Raw genomic sequence first — 23,525 nt, forward strand, 5'->3', positions numbered from 1 at the left:
AAATCCAGTGATTTGGGTACTACTTGATGTAAAGAACGCCATGCCTTTTATTCTGAACTTACCTTGGCATTTGATGACATATTTTTCATGGCAATTAAAAACATCACTCTTGCATATAAACTAAAAAAAAGGAAGACCGGAAAGTTGCAAAAATTTCAGTCTGAGCTATGCTGACAAGTTGACTTTAGCTCCCAAACTGGATATTAGATACCAAACAGACATTAGATAACAGTATTTTACATATAAGGAAACAGTCTCAGAGAAAGGAAGTGATTTGACTCCGTCACATGGGTAGGGAGGAAACAAGATAGGTCTCAAACCTTGGTATCCTGTCTCTCAGGTCAGTGTGTTCTCTCCTGTGGTTATGGTTGTTTACAAAAAAATCAGATTAAATTAAATTCATGACTATTAAAAACACGAGTAATTAGAACCATGCTACTTCATAAATATATGGAGCTTTAAAGTTTCCAAAGCACACAGAACGAAGCTAGTTATCAAGGATATGAAATTTGAATTTTATACGACAAAACTCATTTCACATATTTGGTTCTGCAAAGGCCTTTGAATATTCCCAAATACAATTATTTAAACAGCATTCTCCACTCAGACCTTGAAATATAGAGCCAAATTCCTTTGCTATTCATTCACTTAACAAATATTTGCTTTATTTATTTATTTATTTAAAATGAGGTATACTTCTTTTACAATATTGTGTTGGTTTCAGGTATACAGCAAAGTGATTCAAAATATTGAGTATATTACAAAATAGTGAGTATAGTTCCTTGTGCTATACAGTAGGTCCTTGTTGGTTACCTATTTTATATATAGTAGTGTGTATCTGTTAATTCCAAACTCCTAATTTATCCCTCCCCCACCTTTTCCCATTGATAACCATAAGTTTGTTTTCTATGTCAGTAGGTCTATTTCTGTTTTATGAATAAGTTCATTTGTGTCATTTTTTTGATATCACTTGTATGTGGAATCTAAACAAGTATTTCTTGAGCACAGCGCTAAGGCCGGGGGATACCAGATGAGCCTGGTCCCTATACTCAAGGAGCTTATGTTGTCAACTAAACGTGCTCCAGGACCTTACCCAGGGAAGTCAAAGTTACACGCATGAAGCAAAAAGAGTGCAGTAAACAAGGACCCACCATCATGTGCTGCGTGGTGTTTATAACTCCACATGCTACATGATTCCAAAGAAAGCAAGGCCAAAATAGGCTGAAACAATTCAAATCTATGTTGAGCCCAGGAGGAAGGAAGGAAGCAGAGTGTCCCATGAAAACACGTGCAAATCAGAGCTGAACTTCCAATGAGAACCAGAGAAAGGAAGAGACATTAATGTTTATTAAACACTGACTATGTGCATAAATCTTACTGTGCAATTGTTTTCTAGAATTAGGTATTATTATCCTCATTTTGCAGACAGGGAAGCCAAAACTCAGCAGGAGTGTATGGATACTGAAAGAAACAAACAAACAAACCTGATCTATCCTTTCCCTCTTTTTTTTTATCAATTTATTTATTTATTTATTTATTTATGGCTGCATTGGGTCTTCATTGTTGAGTGTGGCTAGCGGGGGCTACTCTTCGTTGTGGTGCTGGAGCTTCTCACTGCGGTGGCTTCACTTGTTGTGGAGCACGGGCTCTAGGCGTGCAGGCTTCAGTAGTTGTGGTGCAGGGGCTTAGTTGCTCTGCGGCATGTGGGATCTTCCCAGACCAGGGATCGAACCCGTGTCCCCTGCATTGGCAGGCGGATTTTTAAGCACTGCGCCACCAGGGAAGTCCCTATCCTCTCCCTCTTTAACAGGCCAGTTCAGGTTTAGCCGTGAGACCATTGGGTAAATGCCCTATTGCTATGAGCAATGGGCAGAGGGAACCATGGCACAGAGGGAGGGTGTGGGCAAGGTACCAGAAAAAGGACCTACTCTCAGTGTCCTCGTGCTATGGACTCCATCAGTCTCTCAATCCTACAAACACCAGACTTTCACTCTCTCACTCCACCTCCAAAATATATGTTTTATGTTGTCTTTAATACAGGACTCATGTCTTATTGATTCCAGTCTGCCTGCTAGCCCTGAAGCATGCAGACTCAGATGAGAGAGAGAAAAAATTAGTTCAGATCCCAGGGTGCAGAGCTGTTTCCAAGTTTATAGGATTATCTTTTTTCTCTCTCTCTTCTAAACTGTGAAAGGGCTACCACGTGTCCTAACTTTCAACAAGGGCCATGTGGCCATAGCAGCACTTCCTGCAGTAGGCAGCTATGTTGTTCAACAAAGAAATCAGGTGCGACTCCTCTCCTAGGTCAGATGGCTTAGGGAGTGCACAGTCAGATGCACCCAATGCAGTCATGTTGGAGGCCAGGAGGTAGAAATTGACGCTGATGATCTACCTTCTGTGTAAACTCTCTTCTGCTTTGACTACTTCTTCCAAACTCCACAGCCTCTATATCCAAGTATCAATATTTCCTGCCATAACCAATTCAGAAAGAATTCTTTGAGCCCTCGGTTTTTATCACTTTACACAATTCAATACACAGAGTTATAAGACAAGGCTCTAGCTTTCAAGGAGTCACATATGAAATAATTAGAACTTATTCTAAGACTTTCATACATTGTCCTATGCAAAATAGTGTGGTATCATGAACTTTTCTAAGATATCAGGAAATAAATAGATCAGTAAGAGATGGAACAGAGAATAGGCCAGTTGAACTTGCATTAACAGATGGGTTGCATTTGGGAAGAGACGGGAAGAAGCGGTGTGTCAGTACCAGATTTCCAATTCAGCTTCAATGCCCCTTACTCATTACATACACTGTAGAGTTATGTTCAGACATTTATTGAGCACCTGCTGTGTGTCAGGGACTGTAAGTCACACCACAGATACAGAAATGAATGACACAATCTCTGATCTAAGGAGATCCTGTACCATCATCTAAAGGGGAAACCATTCCTTGTGCTGAGTTGTGTCCAAGTGTAATAATTGGTGAATATATCAAGTAAAATAGGAACACAAATGAGTGACTATTTCTGTAGAAGGAGAGATGAATCAGCAAAAATTATAGAAAAGAGGTGACGTTTGAACTTGCACTGGAAAGATGCATAAGCATTCACGTGTGGAAAAAAGTGTTCCTAGCAGAGGAACCAGACCTACCAAAAGAGCAGAAGTGTGAAAGCACTTTGTAGGATATTGGAGATGGAGAGAGGTAGACAGATTAAGATCGTATTCAGGACATAAATCAGTGATTTTTAAAGATGAATTTGTTATGAGAGTCATTGTATTTGCTGTTGGTACCTTATCCAGATTCCCTTTACCTGCTGGCAGGTGTATCCATCCCCCAGCTGCTGTAAATGTTGGTTGCTAATCCCTTACAGAGACCCTTTTCTGTGGAGCAGTGACTGTTGGAACAAGAGGTATCTCATCTAGGAGATTATACAACCCTTTCCCCATTGGTAGCTTGTGACCTGTGACTGACTGACATGAGGATACAGAAGGTTGGCCTCCTGGCCTTGAGGTGGGTCAGCATCTTGGTGCTCTCTGTGTTCCAGAGCTCATTGTAGGACCAGGATGAATGAACCTGGTCTCCAGTTGAGACCATGTCCTTGTTTAGCTTCTTCCCCTGTCCCATCCTGTTTCTTTCACTCTCCTTCTCTTGATAGTACTCTCTCAGAGTCACTACAAAAGACCTCCCTTTCAGGCTCTCTTTCTAGGAAACCCAACCTCAGACAGGATAGGGTAAGAAAAGGAGGGGAGTCAGTATGATTCCCAGGTTTCATTTTGGGTAAGCGTGTAGCTGGAGTTGCAAAGCTGAGTGAAGGAGCATTCGAGGAGGGTCAAGTTGGTGAGAGGAGATAAGTTCAGTTTTGTTCACGTGAGAAGCAAGTGAAATACCCAGGAGGCAGTTGGATAGCTGTGGGTCTGCAGCCCGAGAGAGAGTTCTAGGCATTGTCACCACACTTGACTACATGGCAATTGAAACTATGAGGTTACCTAGGAAGAAGCTGAGGAGAGAGAAAGAAAAGAGGGCATAGGATGAACTCTGAGGACTGTGGATATTGTACATTAACAACAAAAAGTGGGAGCTTACAAAGGAGGTTTAGTCTTTTCTTTTTCTTTATTACTTCAATCTCCAGTGACGTTCTGTTTATATATCCTGTTGTTCGTCTACTAGTATAGAAGCTTTCAAATTGTGACTTGTGTGTGTGTGTGTGTGTGTGTGTGTGTGTGTAGGTATATAGTGAAAAATATTCAATGAAATAAAGTTTATCCTCACTATTAATTACATATGATGTGCTCTGAGTTTTTAAAGCATATTTATTGAGGTAGAAGTGATACACAAAGAACTGAATATATTTAATGTGTACAGTTTAATGAGTTTGGACATGTGCAAACACCTGTGATACATCACCACAATCAAGGTAATAGATGAAACATCTCCTAGAGTTTCCTTGTGTCCTTTTGTTTTCTTTGTTGTTGTTGTTTTGTGGTACAGGAACATATAACATGTGATCTACCCTCAACAAATTTGGAAGTGCACAATACTGTATATATATATATATCTATTTTTTTTTTTTTTTAGAGGCACTATGGCTTTTTTAAAAAAATCTATTTATTTATTTATTTTTGGCTGCATTGGGTCTTTGTTGCTGTGTGCGGTTTTTCTCTAGTTGTGGCGAGCAGGGGCTACTCTTCATTGTGGTGTGCAGGCTTCTCATTGTGGTGGCTTCTCTTGTTGCGGAGCTCGGGCTCTAGGTCTGCGGGCTTCAGCAGTTGTGGCTCGCAGGCTCTAGAGCGCAGGCACACGGGCTTAGTTGCTCCATGGCATGTGGAATCTTCCCAGACCAGGGATCGAACCTGTGTTCCCTGCATTGGCAGGCGGATTCTTAACCACTGCACCATCAGGGAAGTCCACAGTATTGTTCACTACAGCCCCTATGTTGTACAGCAGATCTCTAGAACTTATTCATCTAGCATAACTAAAACTTTATACCCATTGAATAACAACTCTCCGTTTCTCCTGCCCCCTACTCCCTGGCAACCACTATCATATTCTCTGCTTCTATGAGCACATACTGGAATCATGCAGTATTTGCCCTTTTGTGTGTTTGTCTTATTTCACTTAACATAATATCTTCCAGGTTCATCCATGTTGTTGCAAATGGCAGGATTTTCTTAATATTTAAGGCTCAATAATACTCTATTATATGTGTACTGCTATTCTATTCTATTGAGAAAATTGTTTTGTTTTTAAGCTATTGATTGGCCACAAACTCCAGTTAAAAAATATTTCAAATGGTACCTGTAAGTCAAAAAAACAACACATTCGGTCTTTTCTCCCTAGTTGTTAATGTAAAAAATGTAACAATGTCTCTTGACTCCTGACTTAGAAATTAATACATTTAACTTCTATTTTCTATTTCCCCATTTTGTTATCATAGTCTGATATTTTATTCTTGGATTATTATGTTAAATTTATATTTCTGAATTTTATGTATGCTATTAAAATTATCTTTGATAGTTTCAATAAATATTGGGATGGCCAAAAACTTCCTTTGGGTTTTTCAAAATAACTTTTTGGCCAACCCAATATAATAGTATATTAACAACACACCCAATTGTGTAATATATATGTGTATGTACATATACATGTATGTTAGCATGTATGTACACAAAAGACCACAAAGCTATATGTTAAGGATTTATGTTAATTATCTCAGAGTACTTGTATTTCAGGTTTTAAGTTTTTCTTTGTGCTTTTCTATAATTTTTATTTGTTGAATGAAGAACCTGTGATAATTCTAACCAGTAATAAAGTCATAACAAAACCTTAAAATTAAGAAAATTTGCTGATAATATTGTTGATTTAAACAATTAAAAAAATTATAGTCATGACTACATTTTATCTTATATGTTTCATATCTTTAAATTTAGAAAGTTCTTTTTTTTCTAGGAATTAGATAATATCCCCATTTTTATGGGTTTTAGTTAAATTTTAAGTTTTCATATTTTATTTTTTTATTATTATGAACTTTATTTTTGTCTGTGTTATGCACATCCAATCTCCAACAGCAGAGTCAGGGGCTCCCTAGGAGAGCCTACAACAATGACTGTAGCAGTGTTTTCCATAGGGTGACCTCTCAGGCATCTGCAAATTCATGGGCCTGACTCCAGGTCTGTGGATTCAGCTTTTGGGTGTTATGCCCAGAAATCTGCATCTTTTACCAGCCCTTCCCCTTTGCCAACACCCCTGTGACTAATACTTATTTTAGACGTTGCAACATACCCTACTAAAGGGAAAAGAAACAAAGAGAAATCATTGATTTATAAATGATAAGACCCCCACTGAAGGCTCAGTTTGACCAATGGCTAATTACAGATGGGGCAAGCTGCATTGCCACTTTTGATGAGAATTTTCTCAACTATGTAATGATGGATTTGGATTAAATAATATGTTAGATTTTTTCAGTTCTAAAAGATTTTTTGGCTCTCAGTTCATTTTTCTAAAATGTAAATAATACATTTGCTCTGCCTATGTAATCAGCATATGAGGTTATGAAGGTCAAATGAGTTAACGATCATTAAAGCATTATTATATTATTACTATTGCTATCGTTGCTAATGTTTGAAAAATTCATTAGCTCTTCATCCCCTAGAGTGAATAAACATATTTATTGGACTCTTGGCCTAGTCAGTCCTCCTTTTAATAATCTAGATGCTCTTTTCAAAGTGTAAGATAATTTTTCCTACTGCCTCCTGGGGGTAGAGACTAGGCAAGTTTTTATCAAATGATCACTAGGCAAACAGCTAGAAGATCTCTCCCAGCCTTCATTGCCATTGGGTATGGCCATGTGACTGAATTCCGGCTAATGAAATGTGATGAAATACTTGGCCCTTAAAATATCTTCCATGCTTTCTCTTCCCTCTCTGCCAGATAAGTGACAATGTCCAAAATTACTTTGGGTCACCCTGACCCCAGTTGCCTCTAGCCTTGGTTTGGACCTTAAATAAAACTTTTTTTTTTGCCTCAAGGGACTTCCTTGGTGGTGCAGTGGTTAAGAATCCGCCTGCCAATACAGGGGACACGGGTTCGATCCATGGTCCAGGAAGATCTCACGTGCCACAGAGCAACTAAGCCCATGCTCCACAACTACTGAGACTGTGCTCTAGAGCTCGCGTGACACAACTACTGAAGCCCATGCGCCTAGAACCCATGCTCCGCGACAAGAGAAGCCACTGCAATGAGAAGTCCGCACACCACAACGAAGAGTAGCCCCAGCTCACAGCAACTAGAGAAAGCCCATCCACAGCAAAGAAAACCCAACGCAGCCAAAGGTTAATTAATTAAAAAAACCTTTTTTGCCTCAAATCACTGAAATCTCGGGATTTATCTGTTACCTAACCAGATTTCACTTTAACAAACATACTCTAACATACTTTAGCAAACATACTTTAACAAACATACTTTAACAAACAAACATACTCTCCCCATTAGGCACAGGGAATTTTGTGTTCATTTGTAGCATAAAAGAAGGTGATCAGATGACAATATTTTTCAGGAATATAGATAACATACATCTGCTTTCAATTCCTAATGGTTGTCATTGGTGTAAGCTTTCTGTCTCAGCTCAAATGTCACCTCCTTAGAAAGGCCTCCCTGGCCTCTCTGTTCAAAGTATTCTATACCTCCTACCTCCAGGTAATTTTATCTCATTGCAGGTAATTTTTTAATGGAATCTATTAGTTTCTAGAATGTATTATATTTTATACTGACTTGTTTGTTATCTGTTTCTCCCATGAGGAGGAAAGCTCCATGATGGCAAGATTCTTCTCTGTCTTGGTCACAGATACATTCTCAGAGCCTAGGTCATGTGCTGACTCTGAGTCAGCATTCATTTGTTTTAATAAGTCTTTCCAACATTAGTTCAATACATTTCTTCCACATTAAGCTCCAAATATGACCTCTTGGTCATCTCATATCAATATTGTTGCCTTGGAGTTTTTATCAAAGTCCATGTGCCATCAGCTTATTTCATAATTTTGCCTGTGCAATTGAGAGATCCTTTGAGTTAGGAAACTAAACTGGGACCAAAGTTGGGGGGAGAGAGAGAAGGAAAAGAAGGATAAAGAGGACCCCTGAGAGAGACACTAAAAAAAGGATCCTGAAGTGAGTGCATGACTTCAAGGAAAGTGAGAATACATGTCTGTGTATGCCTGTGCATGCACACGTGTCTCTGTGTAAGCGAGAGATAAACATAATATATTATTCTCTGGAAATTTTCTCAATTAATTATTATAAAAGCATTGCCAATGCTGTTTTGCCCATGAATATTTTTTACCATATACTTATACTCTCCATACTATAATAGAAAGCTATCATCTAAACGAGGTTCTGTCTGAGTTTGGCTGCTAAATCCTCATCTCATTTCCCTCCAGGATAATTTCTGGAAAAGCCTTCACATTTGGGTAAAACTGGACCTTTAGGAGTCCCCCTCCTATTTTCCTCACTTAGTGTTTTTTTAGCAGCTGTAGCATTGCAAAACTTGTCACCCGAAAATATCTCTTTGGCATGAGGATTATTTCGAGCGAAAAAAAGATCAAAGCCCAAAAGACTCAGGAAGAAACATTGACCTTTCCCCTAACTGACTAAAAAAAATTAGATGGAGGAACTGTTCCCAGAGTAGAGCTATCACCAGAGATATCTGCAAAGAATATGGGCTAGGGCCTAGAGATCAGGGTCTACTCAGTGGTCCATTGGCTCTGCATGGCTTAGCAAATATTTGTTTACCAAACCTTTGCTTTCCCATCTCCGTGTGAACAGCTTTCCTCCCTTCTGAAGTCCCAAACAATTACTCTTAACATATTCTTTTGTCTTTAGTTGAAGATGGTATTCAGTGTTAGGATTTTAGCCATTTTGGTGAGTTACTTAGTTTTTCTGGGTCTCTCCCATGTATACATGTTATTAAACTTCTGTTTGATTTTCTCCTATTAATCTGTCTCATGTCACATTTCTACAATTTAGAGGATAACTTATGTGCTCTTAAGCTGGGAGACTCCAATGCCTTTACCGTGTGATAATTTTAGGCATCATGACAGCCTCAATAGGGCTGAAGGCCCTTCTCATGGTGATGAAGTCCAATCCCTGAAATAACTGCAAAGAGATTGAAGATCAACTTACATATAGGCACTGAGCTAGGGAGGGTCTTTCCCCTCCTCCATTATCTCCCCAAGTCCCAATTCAGACCATTGTTGCTGCTCACATTGTCCTGAGATGCAGACCTTGGGTGCCAAATGTGATGCCACCCAGGCCAAGTGCTATGCTGATTAACAGGGAATAGTGTGTCTCCCATTTCATACTCCATTAAGGAAGGATGAAGCAGGCTGAGCTTGCAAATGATGACAATAATGAGGTTCCGGTTATCTACCTGGCCCTTCTATCCCCTACTCCCCACATGCTTTGCTGTCTCTTGCAGGTGAGGGCCGTGTCAGTAAATCCAAGCAGATTCTGACATGTTGGACATGCTTCAGCCAATATGAGAGGGCTGGGGTAAAGCCATTTCCCTTGCAAACCCAGGGGACAGGCTGTGTGACGGCTCTAATTCTTCCTTTGGGAGGTGAGGCTCTGAATCCCTCTGTCTGTATTCCTTAATGAGGCAGCCATGCTGAGGGAGTGATCTGTGTGTGGATTGCTGAAGCATAAAAAATACCAGTGCGTGGTTTGAGAGGAAAATGAAAGGTTGTTTTTTTGTGTGTGTGTGCTCTGGCAGCTAATGAAATCAGAAAAAGAAATGGAACTCACCCAATGTTGAGAAAATGGGAAAAAAATACCCAGATTAACTTAAAAAAAAATCAGAGCAGCTCACTGGAATGTCAAAATATCTTTTCATACAGGTTAAACAAAGGGAAGATATAATGTGGTTTCAGTCGTGTTTGTTGGCCAAAAATCTCTAAGCTATGTTCCTCCTATCTATAATTTTTATGGCAATTTTGCCATTCAAATTGACTATGAAAACTCACATCTGTGTAAGATATTAACATGAGTTATGACTGAATGTAGAAATAAGCTTATGAAGTAGAGCACAAGCTTGGCATGTACAGAGCTATGTCCATGAGATATGTGTAATGCAGCCATAAGAATATGGCGCACCAATGATCAAATACAAGTTGCTTCTCACAGCAAGAACAAACACTTAGCAAATGCGTGAATTATCTCTCTGTCTCAACTCAACACAGACGGAGAAAGAGTCATTTCAGAAATTAGGCAACAAGTTCCACACTTGGAAAGTTCATGAGCTTCCAGGTATAAAAGAATTTATGACAGATTTCCATTTGAAAGTGTGAATTGAAGCTGTTTCTATTTATTCCCTCATCCTTTTTTTGGGCTTTGGCCAAGATGAAATTTCCTAAGTTCACTCATTTGCTGTTCTCCTCTTTGGCTTACTTCTTCTTGAACTTCTGGCCTTTATCTAAACTCTTTCTGCTGTTCCTTCTGGAAACTTGCTCCATTATAAATAAATTTTAAAATATTTTAATCTCTCCTAAAATAAAGTTTGGCCTTGTCCTTGGTGATACCGTTGTGCTTGCACACTCTCAGATAGAACTTGTTCAGCTTTTTGAGACCACAATCACAAAGTAGGAGGCATTGTTAGCCTTCCAATTATTTATCCTTACTGCTACAAAGGTTTACTCCTGGACCTACTTCTTAAACCCATCTTCAGAGGTGCATGCTTTCAGCTACAATCTGTCCCATTTTTTTCACTACTCCATCAATCTTCATGTTTAATCCTTTACATTCTTCAAGGTCGAAGACAGCTGTCCAAGAATATTTCTCTCCATCCCCTTCTGCTTTCATTTTGAATGATTGCAGTGCCCATGTTGGTAATTTCCTCACTTCCCTAATTCAGTGATTGACACCCCAATTCCCCCTTCACAACCCCCTCCCATGATCACACGCTGATACGTTCTACCTCAGCAATATGAAACTGTAATACCCCAATTTCCACCCACAGCTTCCTCTTCCACTTCACTCAAGCTTCAATCTGATCGGTTTTATCACATTATCCTGTGAGCCCTTGACTTTCTCTAAATGTAAGACCCCCGAAAGCATTCTGACAAGATCCCCTCGACCTCCTTCCTAACTGCCAAATCCTCCTCTTTCTTCATCCTTTCTTATGTCTTATTTGAACGTGTAGTTCGCACTTCCTATAATGAAAATGCCTTCTCCTTTGGCTTTTGTGTTGTACTTCACATATTCTTTTTGGTCACCCTCTTCCTTTCAGGTGGCGTGAATGTCTCCTCCTTCTGTACAAAGGAAGCTTTCTGAGTCATTTTCTGGCTTTCCTTGTTTCTTAATCTACATATTCACTGAGAAATTTTACTTATTTTTTTGACTGTAACTATCTCTTGAAAGACCTTTCCCTTGAGCTCTGGTTCAACACATCCAGTAGCCTGTTACATGGCCCAAAACATCCCAAATAAAAATGTTCAGTACTGAACACCAAAACTACTTCTCTTCTAGTGTATGTTTTTCTTTTTCTTTTTCTTTTTTTATACAACAGGTTCTTCTTAGTTATCCATTTTACACATATTAGTGTATATATGTCAATCCCAATCGCCTAGTTCATCACATCACCACCCCTACCCCACCACTTTCCCCCCTTGGTGTCCATAAGTTTGTTCTCTACATCTGTGTCTCTATTTCTGCCCTGCAAACCGGTTCAACTGTACCGTTTTTCTAGGTTCCACATATATGCATTAACATACCATATTTGTTTTTCTCTTTCTGACTTACTTCATTCTGTATGACAGTCTCTAGATCCATCCACGTCTCAACAAATGACCCAGTTTCATTTCTTTTTATGGCTGAGTAATATTCCATTGTATATATGTACCACAACTTCTCTATCCATTCGTCTGTTGATGGACGTTTGGATTGCTTCCATGACGTGGCTATTGTAAATAGTGCCGCAATGAACATTGGGGTGCATGTGTCTTTTAGAATTATGGTTTTCTCTGGGTATATACACAATAGTGGGATTGCTGGGTCATGTGGTAATTCCATTTTTAGTTTTTTAAGGAAACTCCATACTGTTCTCCATAGTGGCTGTATCAATTTACATTCTTACCAACAGTGCAAGAGGGTTCCCTTTTCTCCACACCCTCTCCAGCATTTGTTGTTTGTAGATTTTCTGATGATGCCCATTGTAACTGGTGTGAGGCGATACCTCATTGTAGCTTTGATTTGCATTTCTCTAATAATTAGTGATGTTGAGCAGCTTTTCATGTGCTTCTTGACCATCTGTATGTCTTCTTTGGAGAAATGTCTATTTAGGTCTTCTGCCCATGTTTGGATAGGGTTGTTTGTTTTTTTAATATTGAGCTGCATGAGCTGGTTATATATTTGGAGATTAATCCTTTGTCTGATGATTCATTTTCAAATATTTTCTCCCATTCTGAGGGTTGTCTTTTCGTCTTGTTTATGGTTTCCTTTGCTGTGCAAAAGCTTTTAAGTTTCATTAGGTCCCATTTGTTTATTTTTGTTTTTATTTCCATTTCTCTAGGAGGTGGGTCAAAAAGGATCTTGCTGTGATTTATGTCAAAGAGTGTTCTTCCTATGTTTTCGTCTGAGTTTTATAGTGCCGGATCTTACATTTAGGTCTCTAATCCATTTAGAGTTTATTTTTGTGTATGGTGCTAGGGAGTGTTCTAATTTCATTCTTTTACATGTAGCTATCCAGTTTTCCCAACACCACTTATTGAAGAGACCGTCTTTTCTCCATTGTGTATCCCTGCCTCCTTTGTCATAGATTAGTTGACCATAGGTGTTTGGGTTTATCTCTGGGCTTTCTATCCTGTTCCATTCATCTATATTTCTGTTTTTTGCCAGTACCATATTTTCTTCATTACTGTAGCTTTGTAGCATAGTCTGAAGTCAGGGAGTCTGATTCCTCCAGCTCCGTTTTTTTCCCTCAAGACTGCTTTTGCTATTCAGGGTCTTTTGTGTCTCCATACAAATTTAAAAATATTTTTGTTTTAGTTCTGTAAAAAATGCCATTGGTAATTTGATAGGGATTGCATTGAATCTGTAGATTGCTTTGGGTAGTATAGTCATTTTCACAATCTTGCTTCTTCCAGTCCAAGAACATGGTATATCTCTCCATCTGTTGGTATCATCTTTAATGTCTTTCATCAGTGTCTTACAGTTTTCTGCATAAGGGTGTCTTGTCTCCCTAGGTAGGTTTATTCCTAGGTATTTTATTATTTTTGTTGAAATGGTAAATGGGAGAGTTTCCTTAATTTCTCTTTCAGATTTTTCATCATTAGTGTATAGGAATGCAAGAGATTTCTGTGCATTAATTTTGTATCCTGCAACTTTACCAAATTCATTGATTAGCTCTAGTAGTTTTCTGCTGGCATCTTTAGGATTCTTTATGTATTGTATCGTGTCATCTGCAAACAGTGACAGTTTTACTTCTTCTTTTCCAAATTGTATTCCGTTTATTTCTTTTTCTTCTCTGATTGCCGTGGCTAGGACTTCCAAAACTATGTTGAATAATAGTGGTGAGAGTGGGCATCCTTGTCTTGTTCCTGATCTTAGAGGAAATGCTTTCAGTTTTTCACCATTGAGAATGATGTTTGCTGTGGGTTTGTCATATATAGCCTTTATTATGTTGAGGTAGGTTCCCTCTATGCCAACTTTCTGGAGAGTTTTTATCATAAATGGGTGCTGAATTTTGTCAAAAGCCTTTTCTGCATCTATTGAGATGATCAGATGGTTTTTTTTCTTCAATTTGTTAATATGGTGTATTACATTGATTGATTTGCATACATTGAAGGATCCTTGCATCCCTGGGATAAATCCAACTTGATGATGGTGTATGATCCTTTTAATGTATTGTTGGATTCTGTTTGCTAGTACTGTGTTGAGGATTTTTGGATCTATATTCATCAGTTGTGTTGGTTGGTAATTTTCTTTTTTTGTAGTATCTTTGTCTGGTTTTGGTATCAGGGTGATGGTGGCCTCATAGAGTGAGTTTGGGAGTGTTCCTTCCTGTGCAATTTTTTGGAAGTGTGTGAGCAGGATGGGTGTTAGCTCTTCTCTAAATGTTTGATAGAATTCACCTGTGAAGCCATCTGGTCCTGGACTTTTGTTTGTTGAAACATTTTTAATCTCAGTTTCAATTTCAGTGCTTGTGATTGGTCTGTTCATATTTTCTATTTCTTCCTGGTTCGGTCTTGAAAGGTTATACCTTTCTAAGTATTTGTCCATTTCTTCCAGGTTGTCCATTTTATTGGCATAGAGTTGCTTGCAGTAGTCTCTTAGGATGCTTTGTATTTCTGTGGTTTCTCTTGTAACTTCTCCTTTTTCATTTCTAATTTTATTTATTTGAGTCCTCTCCCTCTTTTTCTTGATGAGTCTAGTTAATGGTTTATCAATTTTGTTTATCCTCTCAAAGAACCAGCTTTTAGTTTTATTGATCTTTACTATTGTTTTCTTTGTTTCTATTTCATTTATTTCTGCTCTGATTTTTGAGATTTCTTTCCTTCTACTAACTTTGGGTTTTCTTTGTTCTTCTTTCTCTAGTTCCTTTAGGTGTATGGTTAGATTGTTTATTTGAGATTTTTCTTGTTTCTTTTGGTAGGCTTGTATTGTTATAAAATTCTCTCTAAGAACTGCTTTTGCTGCATCCTGTAGGTTTTGGATCCTCGTGTTTTCATTGTCATTTGTCTCTAGGTATTTTTTGATTTCCTCTTTGATGTCTTCAGTGATCTCTTTGTTATTTAGTAACGTATTGTTTAGCCTCTATGTGTTTGTGTTTTTTACGTTTTTTTCCCCTGTAATTGATTTCTAATCTCATAGCATTCTGGTCAGAAAAGATGCTTGATATGATTTCAATTTTCTTAAATTTACTGAGTCTGGATATGTGACCCAAGATGTGTTCTATCCTGGAGAATTTTCCATGTGCACTTGATAAGAGAGTGTAATCTGCTCTTTTGGGATTGAATGTCCTATAAATATCAATTAAATCTATCTGGTCTACTGTGTCATTTAAAGCTTATGTTTCCTTATTAATTTTCTGTTTGAATGATCTGTCCATTGGTGTAAGTGAGGTGTTAAAGTCCCCCAGTATTATTGTATTATTGTCGATTTCCTCTTTTATAGCTGTTAGCAGTTGCCTTATGTATTGAGGTGCTCCTATGTTGGGTGCATATATATTTATAATTGTTATATCTTCTTCTTGGATTGATCCGTTGATCGTTATGCAGTGTCCTTCCTTGTCTCTTGTAACATCCTTTATTTTAAAGTCTATTTTATCTGATATGAGTATTGCTACTCCAGCTTTCTTTTGATTTCCATTTGCATGGAATATCTTTTTCCATCCCCTGACTTTCAGTCTGTATGTGTTCCTAGGTCCGAAGTGGGTCTTTTGTAGACAGCATATATATAGGTCGTGTTTTTGTATACATTCAGCGAGCCTGAATCTTTTGGTTGGAGTATTTAATCCATTCACGTTTAAGGTAATTTTTGATGTGTATGTTCCTATTACCATTTTCCTAACTGTTATGGGTTTGTTTTTGTAGGTCCTTTTCTTCTCTTGTGTTTCCCACTTAGAGAAGTTCCTTTAGCATTTGTTGTAGAGCTGGTTTGGTGGTGCTGAATTCTCTTAGCTTTTGCTTCTCTGTAAAGCTTTTGATTTCTCCATCGAATCTGAATGAGATCCTTGCTGGGTAGAATAATCTTGATTGTAGTTTCTTCCCTTTCATCACTTTAAATATATCATTGCATTCCCTTCTGGCTTGTAGAGTGTCTGCTGAGAAATCAGCTGTTAACCTTAGGAAAGTTCCCTTGTATATTATTTGTCATTTTTCCCTTGTTGCTTTCAATAATTTTTCTTTGTCTTTAATTTTTGTCAATTTGATTACTATGTGTCTTGGTGTGTTTCTCCTTGGGTTTATCCTGCCTGTGACTCTGAGCCTCCTGGATTTGGGTGGTTATTTCCTTTCCCATGTTAGGGAGGTTTTCGACTATAATTTCTTCAAATATTTTCTTGGTTCCTTTCTCTCTCTCTTTTCCTTCTGGGACCCCTATAATGTGAATGTTGTTGTGTTTAATGTTGTCTCAGAAGTCTCTTAGGCTGTCTTCATTTCTTCTCATTCCTTTTTCTGTATTCTGTTCCACGGCAGTGAATTCCACCATTCTGTCTTCCAGATCACTTATCCGTTCTTCTGCCTCAGTTATTCTGCTATTGATTCCTTCTAGTGTATTTTTTATTTCAGTTATTTTATTGTTCATCTCTGTTTGTTTGTTCTTTAATTCTTCTAGGTGTTTGTTCTTTAATTCTTCTAGGTCTCTGTTAAACATTTCTTGCATCTTGTTGATCTTTGCCTCCCTTCTTTTTCCAAGGTCCTGGATCATCTTCACTGTCATTATTCTGAATTCTTTTTCTGGAAGGTTGCATATCTCCAGTTCACTTAATTGTTTTTCTGGGTTTTATCTTGTTCCTTCATCTGGTACATAGCCCTCTGCCTTTTCATCTTGCCTATCTTTCTGTGAATGTGGTTTTTGTTCCACAGGCTGCAGGATTGTAGTTCTTCTTGCTTCTGCTGTCTCCAGTGTATGTTTTTCTGATGAACAGTCACAGCACGAACTCAATCATTCAAGCCTGGATCCTGAGCTTCCTTCTTGTTTTCTCATTTCATCCCTTCTAACCAAAGAATGAATCATTAATTTATGCAAACTTAAGTTCTTAAAGAGTTCTCAAATTTTTTCTTTACCTTCATCTGCACTGATAGCACTAACACTTCAGCCTTTACCATCTTTTCCTAGATATTGTAGCAGAATTTTAACAGTTTTTAAATCTATCTACTGTCACTAGAGTCAATTTTTTAAAGCATAAATTCATTTATAAATTTTCCTTAATTGAAGCTCTTCAATACCTCTTCCCATATCACTACAAAGTGAAATTTTAAATCCTATCTATCAAGATGCTTTATGATCTGATATCTGCCTACTTATTTAGCTCCATCCTTTCCCACTGCATTAAAGATTCCAGTGAATGCTAAACACCTGTTATTACCAAAACATGGCTACCAAAACACATTTTTGTAAATGCAGCTCTATTTCACCCTGAATTATTCTTTTACTTTGTCATACCAACACTCTATTTTTCATTCAAGATCTAGTTCAAGTATTACCTCTATCCTCAGCTTACCTCTTTAGTATCATCTAACAATACTTTCCACCTCTTGATCCCCATCTCCGTTCATGATGGATTTCCTATATTTCCCCCAAACATATCATGCTCTCAGGATTTTACTGTTTCCTTCACTTTTACTATCTTTTTTCTCCTGGTTAATCTCCTACTCAAGCTTAGATATCATTTCCTTTGAGAGGACTTTCTGGTCCAAATCCCCAGTATAAGTTAAATCCTCTTGTTTTATGGTTCCATTGTAGCCTATATCTCCTCTTTGGTAATAAAACACTTTTAGAGGCTCTTTTAGTGTTTGACTTCCACAAAGACTATTATATCCAGAGAACAGGAGCCTAGTCTATATTTTTATTATTTTTACATCATCAGAGCTTAACACATTGCCTGGCAAATATTAGATGCTCAATAAATATGTGCTGGATTCTGATGGAATTAAGCTTTTTAATGATGTCTGCATACAGTTGATCACAAACTTTTTCAACTCCACTCCCACCCCTGCCCCACAATTGTACTTTCATCCATCAGTGTACTAATCTCACATGCCATGTCTGAATTCCCCTCAACAGCTGGGGCTCATGGCACAGCTCCCAGTTCAATTCATATTGGAACTGAAAAATAATCCATCTTAATCATCAGCCTGAAGGGGGGCAGCAGTCAGAGGAATGGAAACCAGAGACATGAGAATTGGCCAAGAAACTTGGCCAGGTAGGTTGGTGTGATCCCTTGAGACCCAGGGCAGATACAGGAACTCTTATAGGTCACATGTAAGATTCCAAAAGGTGCTGAACAGTCTGAGACACATTACTTTTATTTATTTATTTATTTATTTATTTATTTATTTATTTATTTATTTATCTATTTTTGGCTGCATTTGTTCTTCATTGCTGCATGCGGGCTTTCTCTAGTTGTGGTGAGTGGGGGATACTCTTCGTTTCGGTGCATAGGCTTCTCATTGCAGTGGCTTCTCTTGTTGTAGAGCATGGGCTGTAGGTGCACGGGCGCAGTAGTTGTGGCTTGCGGACTCTAGAGCACTGGCTGAGTAGTTGTGATGCACGGGCTTAGTTGCTCTGTGACATGTGGGATATTCCCAGACCAGGGCTCGAACCCATGTCCCCTGCATTGGCAGGCGGATTCTTAACCACTGCACCACCAGGGAAGCTCCACATTATGGTTTTGTTGAAGTGGTTGTAATAGGGGTTGTTGATATATCTTTACACGCCAACCTCCTCTTCTAGACTTTGAACATTGTGAAACCAAGAGATTTATTTTAATCAATTTAAATCTCAAGCCCTCAGTACATTGTACCTTTAATAAAAATCTGTAGAATAAATGTGTGTAAAGTTATTCTTCTCATCTAAAAGCTGATTGTTTACTGCTTTATTTATAAATAAAAGCTTATTCCCTGTGCCTTGATTAGAAAGGTTGGTGTAAGAATGCACTGAACTTTACGTATTGTTTTGAAATGCAAGCTTCGTGAAATTCAATTTATAAAATCCAAACACAATTTCAGCCTATTAGGGGCTTGTAATTAAGAAATAACCTGCTAGTTAAATAAACCATTAGCTTTGGAAATCAAAGTATAAACAGATGAACTTGCTATGTGTGCTTTCCTGCTGTGGCTATTAGCCCAGGAATTAGCCAGGAAAGGATGCACTCTGCTGAATGAATTGACAGAATTTCAAGTGGAAGGAACTCCTGAGGCTAGTGGAGTGCTCTGTTGTTGAAAGGTTACAAGGTGTAACTGAAACGTGTTGCATGGTGCGAGTGGCTATTGGTTCTAAATTATTCCTCTTCTGCATCATCTAATTGATTTTCCCTTGAGTGTTAGACCAGGAGATTGTGGAGGCAGTGGCAGTGGTCTGCCCTGGGTATAGGCAATAATGGTGTATTTTGTCTGTAGAGAATAAAAAAAATAGCAACACTGACTAAAAGTTGTTCACCATTCTGTTATCACCATGCACTGGCAATTCTAATCAATATCAGTGACAAAATAATCTTCCCTCCAATAATTCTTTTGTCCATCTACATTCTAAATAATTGCTGTAGTTACTATTGAGTTTTAATAATATACATGTGAGCTTCAAATTGGCACATTTTTATTACTTTTCTTTTAGCCAACATTGCCTTCCATATGGAAATTAATTTGTAGAACACCTATTTGTACAGACTCCTGACACATGCGGCCTAAATACAACTGTTTATTTCCAGAGAGATTATATAAGTTATGAATCATTCAGACTTGTTCCCAGCACATAGTTTTGTCTTTAAACAGTAAATAAAAATTCTTGCCAAATCCAATGTCATAAAACTTTCTCTATATGTTTTTTTCTAAGTGTTTTATAGTTTTAGCTTTTAACCTTTGATACATTTTGAGTTAATTTTTGTACATGGTATGAAGCAAGGACTTAACTTCATTGTTTTGCAGGTAGATATCCAGTTTTTCCAGCATCATTTGTTGAAAAGACAGTCTTTTACCCATTGAATAGTCTTGGCAGCGCTGTTGAATGTCATTTGACCATATATGTGAGGGTTTATTTCTGAGCTTTCAATTCTATTCCATTGCTCTATATATCTGCCTTTATGCCAGTACCACACTGTTTTGATTACAGTAGCTTTGCAGTAAGTTTTAAAATTGGGAAATGTGAGAGCTTTAACTTTGTTTCTTTCAAGATTATTTTGGCTATTTGTGGTTCCTTGAGAGTCTATATGAATTTAGCATGAATTTTTCTATTTCTGCAAAAGAAGTCATTAGAAGTTTTATAGAGGTTACATTGAATCTGTAGATTTGCTTTGGGTAGTATTAACATCTTAATAATATTAAGTGTTCCAGTCCCTGAACATGGAATACTTTTCTATTTATTGGTGTCTTCTTAATTTCTTTCAGCAATTTTGTAGTTTCCAGTGTACAAGACTTTTGCCTCCTTTGTAAAATTGATTTCTAAGTATTTTATTCTCTTTAATGCTATAGTAAATGGAATTCTTTTCTTAATTTCCTTTTTGGACTGTTCATTGTTAGTGTACAGAAATGCAACTGATTTTGTGCATTAATTTGTTTTCAATTCTGCAAATATGCTGACCTTGTTTATTAGTTCTATGTGCGTGTGTGTGTGTTTATGTGTGTGTGTAAGGTTTTCTACATGTAAGGTGGTCATGTTGCCTGTGAATAGAGAAAATGTTCCTTCTTTCTTTCCAATTTGGATGTTTTTTAAATTTAATTTTCATGCTTAATTGCCCTGGCTAGAACTTCCAGGACCATTTTGAATACAGGAATACCTCGTTTTATTGTGCTTTGCTACATTATGCTTCTCACACATTGTGTTTTTTGCAAATTGAAGCTTTGTGGCAACCCTGAGTCAAGCAAGTCTATTGGTGCCATTTTTCCAACAGAATTTGCTTACTTTGTGTCCCTCATTATTATTATTATTATATTTGCTATAGTGCTCTGTGATCTGTGATCTTTGATGTTACTACTACAACTTGCTGAAGGCTCAGATGATGGTTAGCATTTTTTAGCAATAAAGTATTTTTAAAATTAAGGTATGTACATTATTTTTTTTTAGACATAATGCTATTGCACACTTAACAGACTACAGCATAGTATAAACACAACTTTTGTATGCACTGGGAAACCAAAACAATCTGTGTGACTCACTTTATTGTGATATTTGCTTTATTGCTGTGGTCTGGGACTAAACTTGCAATACCTCCAAGATATGCCTGTGCAAATAATGGAAGTGGGCATCCTTGTTTTGTCTCTGATTCTAGAGGAAAAACTTTCAGTCTTTCATCACTGAATATGCTGTTAGCTGTGGGGATAGTTGTTTTACAATAGGGAGATCTTTGAAGGCTCACATTTGTATGACTCACATTTATTGAGCATTTTCTAAATGCCCTGATATAGATTGCCCTTTTCTCATTTAAACTTCATAAAAACTCTGTGAGGGAGTTTTCTCCACTTAACAAATATGGAAATCAAGATTCATAGAAATCAAGTAACTTGACAAAGTTTACATAATTAGTAAATGACATATATGGGCTTTGAATTCTGTTTTATCTCACTTAAAAGTCCAGATTCTTTCCACTTTACCAAATAGCTTCTTGAAAAAGGAACCAGATCTCTCTAGACTTACATTTCATTTTCTCTTCCATAGTATCAAGCAGAGCTGGACCCATTCAAATGCTCAATATCTTGTGGATGGATCCATTGCCAACATAAAAACCCATTTCTAGATGCCCTGAGAGCTTTCTTGTCCCAGTAGAAAAGTGAAGCTGGATCTCTCAGGCAGTCAAATACACTTTCCTCTTGGCAAGCACAATGCCTAATTTGGGGTACAGGCTCTCTCGCTGGGCCACTAAGCCTGGCTTTCAAAGCCATTCATCCTCCAGCCTACATCCACAACTCTCTGTCTCCAGTATTTGCAGCCATTTACACTTGGGATCCTACTGCCTGATTCAGAGCAGCAGCAGTGCCTCTGCTGCTTTTTTCTCTTTGTTTGTGCCTGGGATCATCCCAGCCCCACCACCAGTGGCACATTGCTCTAGAGAAACAAGGGAACCTCTTGAAAAGCCATTCCTCTCCTAAGACTACCCTCCTTCTTTGGCCAGAGTGGAGGGAAACAAAGCATGGCAGGCACATTGATTACGATGTCAAAAGGAAGGGCTAAAAGTGATTTCTCAGACTAGATCCCAGTTCCCAGAACAGACATCTCTCAAGTGTTTACAGCCTTGGCCCATAAGTATTCTAGGAAAGAGACAACCCTGCTCTTGTATCCTTCTTGGTTTCTGAACTATGCAGAGGGGCAGAGCAAAGCCACAGATAAAAACAAAAACAAAAACCTCCCCCCATTAGGATAACTCCACAAACCCACATTTTCTGGGACCTCTTGATCACAAACAATTCTATTCATGTGCCGTAAGACAGAATGCCTACCATATGATGAACCACTTTGTTTTGATTTTTGCTTCAGGAAAAATGATCACCATAATAGGAAAAGTAAACAAAAAAGTCAAAAGTACTTTAAGAGTACAACTCTTGTTTCAATACTCTGTGGGAAAGCATGTATGTACGTGTGTACGTGTGTGTGTTTTACAACCACACCTCCAGATGCTGATTGCAATTTAAGCTCATAGAGAACAATAATTTTCAACCTCCACCAGTTTCCCCTAAAGCCACACATATTTTGGGTAGAATTGTTTGGCAGCTCTTAAAGGATCAAGAATGAGCCCATGGCCTAGAGACAGAACTTTCTTTGAGACTCCCTGCATGTGGAATGGGAGACAGGAAGGGAGAGGGGTATGGTCCAGGCTCCATCTGGGAAAAGCCAAACTCCCTGTGACAGTCCAGAGAGCTAGCTTCAGCCATGGCAAGTCTGGTTATGCCTCTTGATACCTGAACCTCCTACTCCAGCTTCTCCGTGGAGGGAGCTCTGGGGTTGGACTGTATGCAACCATAGACATGGGAGTATGAGCAAAGACCTTGGGCTGTGTGATGTAGAGGAAAGAGCCTCGACTTTGGAGTACTGCCTAGCCACTTCACACTTGTGTGACCTTGGCCAAGTTACTTAACTTCCTGATGCTCGCAACCCTCACTTGCACAGTGGAGGTAGTGCTTCTCAGGGTCCTTGGGATAATTAGGAAGAACATATGTAAAGTGGTTGGCACATTGTCTGAGCACAAGCAATGGTCGTTATTAGTACTAACAGAGTTGATCTACTCAACAAACTTGTGTAGCTGAGAATATTAGAGTTCAGAGAAGTGAAATAACTCATCACTGTCATGCAGCCAGTTGATAAGAGCCAGTACTGGAACCTAGTGATTCTTTTTCTAAATCACTTTGCCTCCTAAGATCTGCAGCAGTGGGAGATATTAGAACTAAAACACACTCTTGCTACTCTTGAGGACTCTGTAATTTAATGAAAGACAGATATATGAAAAAAATCCACAAGGGTGCTTAAGTAAGAAATGGAGAAATAAATGCTTGCATGTATGGTGTATTTGCTCAAATACATAGAGTGGGAGAAAACCTGTGCAGTTAGCTAGACAATTGAAGAGAAGCACAACACTGTATTTGTATCCTGCTTACAGGTAAGTGAAGTGGCTTATTTTTCTGTTTCAATTTTCTTGGGGTTTATAAAGCCTGTAATTGTAGAAGTCATTTTGCCTCACTTTCTATGTGACTTTGTTTCCTTTTTTTAAAAAATAAAGTATTTTCCCAGTGGATTCTCAAGACAGGTTGTATGGAATGTAACAGGGCTCCTCAGACACACGCCATCTGTGCCCACCATGGAGAGGACCTGACGCCCATTGTCCCGTAGGTGA

The sequence above is a fragment of the Eschrichtius robustus genome, chromosome 10, assembly GCF_028021215.1.
Source record: "Eschrichtius robustus isolate mEscRob2 chromosome 10, mEscRob2.pri, whole genome shotgun sequence".
Lineage (NCBI taxonomy): Eukaryota > Metazoa > Chordata > Mammalia > Artiodactyla > Eschrichtiidae > Eschrichtius > Eschrichtius robustus.